We start from the raw sequence: 5,035 nt of genomic DNA on the forward strand, positions 1-5,035 counted from the left end.
AACAACTCGTTCTTAGAAATCAGGGCGAAATGCCATAATTTTTATGTTTACAATTAAATGCATCAAATATGTTTGAAGATTTGAAGTTTTGACCAATTTTCTAATGTTGTGCTTTATCAATTTTTGACTTTTTTCGAAACTTCAAAGGTTTATGCATTTTTCAAAACCTTAATGAGTCTCCATGAATCTTGCATAAAGCTTTCACGAATCTCCATGATTCTTTCAATGGCGTGGATCATGCGACCAAAACAGGGGATTTCTAGATCCATTTTTTGCTCATTACTTTTCATCAGTTGCTGAACCTTTGAATTCATGAAGTTTCATGAATCTGAATCTGAATTACACAACTGTACAATTTTCCAAATAAAAGAATTTGCGAACATCCAGACCTTGTGCACGATAAGTTGAACATTTACTCTGATCTCTCCTTGCGTTCCAATTCCGTTGTCCGGGAAAATCCCTAGCCAATATCCCTACCCCCGCAAATTCCCGTGCACGTACTAAATTTAGCGAAAGCCCAGAGGGCACAGCGAATTAACGCATGCTACCAACGCCACCGTGCAATCATGATTCAGATGCGGTTCGTCGCCATACCTAATTTACAACCACCACCGTCACAGGCGTCAGTGATGGGTTTGCCAAATTCTCCAGGCCTAGTACTTTATGTTCCCCGTCGGTAAATCTCTCCGTTTCGTTTTTTTTCCTGCGCATCCTTAACCGTAACGTTCCCGAAAATCTGCCTAGCGACGGAATGCTAGAAAAATGGCATCACTTTTGATGAACCATAATTTTTCGTGTCATTACGGGTGCGACATTTTATGCGCTTCTTGCCCCAGGGCCGGGAACGTATCACCGGGAAATCCATTTCCCGGGTTTGAAATTTCGTCCCCATCGCGTCGCCGAGGGAATGCAATTAAAAGTGTGCGCCCTTTAAAGCGAAATGGTTCCCCGGTCAATGGAGGGTTTGACAGCGTTTTCCTGTTTCTGCAGCGAAGTTTGTGGATGCATGTATAAACCACCACAAGAACAAGCGGTGGAGTACGTTTATGAGTTTTTGCGGAAGCGTAGAAGGAACGATGTGATGCTGCTAAAGTCATTAAACTGTGTCACGGCATGTCACGTTCCCCGCATGCCAGTGAAAACAACGCGTTGTGTATTTTTTAAGCTAAAATTTCCTCAAACTTAAACCCTCCCGCACAGAATCCATGCGAGTAAATATTGAACTTGTTCGAACAAATCCGCAGTCGGTGTCGTGTCGGGGGTACGAAAATTCCACAACCCGCGAAAAGTCAAATCTTAATTCCAACACCAAACCACGCCCTCCTCCCCTTCTATTCTCGCGCTCGAGGCGAAACGCTTCCATAACGATGCTGCCTAGAGAGCATCCGTTAGCATAAGGTCGTGGGGAGGGGGACGAGTATTTTTCTTCGACCGAAGCGAAGAGGTGTTGACTCAATTCACCTCAATTACCGCGCCCACCCAGGGTGCCATCTTCTTCCGGTTGGCTTTAACTTTGCGTCTTACACGTTGAAGTGGTGGATTTTGCTCCTGGTTTTTTCCCTCCTCCACCATCCTAGCATAAACGTTTCTTCTTACGGGCTGCCGAAAACGAAGAGCCCGCAGGACTGCAGGGTGAGCCGATGCGTAAGCAAGATAAATGCGCAACGATAAACCGACGGTATCAAAACATCATTATCTCTCCGGGATGCCCGCGGCTTTACGCACAAACCTAAAGCCAGAAGATTTGGAACTTTTCCTTTTTTAACGACAGGAGGTTTAGCTGTTTAGTAAAAAATGGAAGCGAATACATCCTCTGAATCTATTCCAACGTTGCTTCTTTCTTATTTTCGTTACTTTTTCAACAAAATGTATTTATTCATCATAGTTTTATAGTCTTCTCTACAACAAAATGCGTTTTGAATTTTAAAAATAGGTTATGCATTCTTTTTGACGAATGAAAACATTACAAACTATACAACACCAACTGGTTCCCTGGTAATTGATCCCCATTTTACAAATCGTCGAGCCAATTATCACAATCATAATCGAGATTTTAGACCGTTAGGTTTTTTAACCATCTCTGGAAACGTTGTTGTAAAAACTTAGCCTCCCGAAACAATGAAAACCAATTCAAATACACAAAAAATATGAGCTCCAAACTGTGTTTGTTTTCCGATGGCTATACATTTTTTTTACATATCCAATTCATTGGCTTCGTTGAATGCTAAGCCACGAGTACCTCTTACATCTCGTATGATACGTATCGGATTTTGTTTGCTATCATTGTTCCACTCATAGAAAATGATTCCAATTAAACATCCTGCTCCAACAAACGTGAACTTCCCTTCGAATACAAATACAGTCTGGTGCGCTTTGGTCGATTGGCCAGTGACCTGGTTGTACGATACTCTGAGAAAAAAGCCTCGCCTATCTGGAACGGAATCTGTTTTGCAGACCTTACCTAAAACATAACAAAAATGTACAGAAGGACTCTTCTTCAGCTAAACAGTCCCTTCATGCTACACGAAATCATAACCAATCGCGTCTGATGCGTTTGAGAGTTGATGTAGCCCGGGTTGGAAGTGGGGAGACGTATGCCCCCACTCCCGTTCCCCATTTGTGCGTCACATCTTCCAGCTACTACCCTTCGAGCTTGAACTTCACCCAGGCGCTCCTACCGGGAGGCTTTTCATTCGTGCAGGCAAAACGTACCTGCAGCGTACCCGACGTACGCTTCTTGTTCACGTACCTTTGGCCAATCGTCTGCAGCAGTTCGATTCGGGCAGCAATGAAAACTCACCAGCATTTGCTGCAGCTTATATCTGGAAGAGAGATTTCCATCGGCGCTGGGACGCGGTGCTGTTTTTGTTTTGGTTTTATTTTGCCATAACACTGCTTGTTTCATTTGCGCTTCCGTTATCTGCTTCCGAGCGCTTGCCGATACCGGATCTCTACTTCCTTCGATGAAAGATACAAACCCCGGTTTGGTGAAGGCAAAAACCAAACCAGCATTCCCGATCGGATCCCGGAGCGCGTTTGGGAGTTTTTCACGAAATTGAAAAACAGAAAACAATCCACTCGATTGCCATCGATCCGGTCGGACCTGTTTCGTTAGAAGTAGTAGCAGCAGGAACTGGTGCCAGTTGTAGCTACAGAAGTCCGGTTGTACAGTAGGACTTAAGCCCGAAAGCTTGCTAGAGCCACTCGTTGAAGGCTGACGAGAACCGATGATGAACGGAAATGTGGGTAAAAAACTAGAGTGTGGCTAGCTTGAAGAGGGCTAGATAGATGGATGAAGGAATATGGGCAATTGTTGAAAAGTTTCGAAAGCCTGCGTTAATGGGAGTTTGGTGGAGAAGGGCTTAGGAGAAATCTGGAGTATGTTCCGGTCAACGTCCTTCTTATGAACTAGACAATAAGGAATCAAAGGATTGGCATTCCCCGCTGGATCTAACTTCTGCTCATTGATCTGGATATTACGAAGAACCAGTTGTCCAGGATCATATTGACCACTACTTGAACAAGTTTCTTTCCTACGTCTTCATGATGCCACTTGAAGTTTGATCAAGATTTGGTCTAGGATAGCGTCTAGGAGAGATTTTTAAATTCCAATTTATGCTTTTTTGCTAGAGTAGTCGCATTTTTATGATATTTGGTTCAAACTTGATAGGTTTTAGGATTAGAATAAAGCTACTTAGTTTTTATTCAAATGAACTTCTTTCAAGGCTTGTATTATAAATATTTGGCCTTCTCGCTTTTCAACATAACGAAGTTTCGTTTAACTTTAACGAACAAGGATAAGATCCTTCGATCAAAACCATCCCCTTGATGGTAAATTCGTTAACTAAACACTGCTTAGTTACAAATTCGCATATTTAGCTTCCTTCCATCGGGACCAGAAATGCATTTGAATTAAACATTATGCAAAGTGTCTAATTTAACTTTACGTTCCCCAGTGCCGAGCTCCAAGCGACATTTGAAGATCGAGCAACCCCCCTCGAGGAGTTTTCTTTTTGTTAACGATACCTACAGCTTGTACCCTGAAGGATCTTATCGCGAGATACGGAACCAGGTTCGTTGCTTGTTGTTGTCCTTGGCGAGATGCTATCAGATTGGTGATTTAATATTCACCTCAGAGCTCAGGCGCGGAGAGGAACGCCCTGTGACACGAAGCTACTGTTGCTGCCCTTCTGCACCTGCTAATAATGCCATCAGCGCCGCATCGAAATGGATCGTCTTTCCCGTCGTCCTCACGATCCTTGCGGGCCACCCTTCATTCACACCTCCCCTCTCACTCTCTTGCTAACGAAGTGCCTCTAGTCAAAGGCAAGGGTCTGTTTTATTCATTACAACGAGGCGCCTCCTTCCAGCAGGCCGCGAACTGATGGAAACTATCACTTTCCAGCCACGACGGGAAGCACAGTTCCGCCACAGACCCGGGAAGCTTTTCCTGCCCGTCTCCAAATTTCCCCTTCCTCCTCATACGCACACTATGTTCCGTACAGCCAGCACGAGGGGCACGACTAATTACGAATTCTCTTTGCGCCACCTGCAGGAAGAGCATATTTTACGTGATCCGATTTTATGTTAACCTCACTTCTTCTTCTTCTTCCTTGAGCGTGCTGCCATTTTATGGCTCCCGCCGGAGCCACTGTGGAGCAATGATGTCGTTTTTCTTTCCGTGCAGTTTTTATCCGTTCACTCGCAGGCAGTTTGAAGTAGTTTGGCATGGTTTAAGTTGTGTTACGGAATTCATTTTTCACGCCTGTCGGAAACTATGACCACGTGGCAATAAAGGGTTATTTCATATTTGAAAGGACTTTTATGGAAAGGACTTTAAAATTTCATACAATTATCCAATGCTTTTCAAAAGTTAATTCCAATTAAAACGGATTCAAAAATTCTTACGTAAGATAAACTATTTCATTCACTATTGGTTAGCTACTGGTTCGATCCATATTTTATTATTTCTATCACGGTGTAAGTGAAAAGAGGGTAAACATTATAAAAACCATCCACTTAGAAGTTCTCTTTA

This window comes from Anopheles ziemanni, chromosome 2 (genome assembly GCF_943734765.1).
Source record: "Anopheles ziemanni chromosome 2, idAnoZiCoDA_A2_x.2, whole genome shotgun sequence".
In the NCBI taxonomy this organism is placed as follows: Eukaryota; Metazoa; Arthropoda; class Insecta; order Diptera; family Culicidae; genus Anopheles; species Anopheles ziemanni.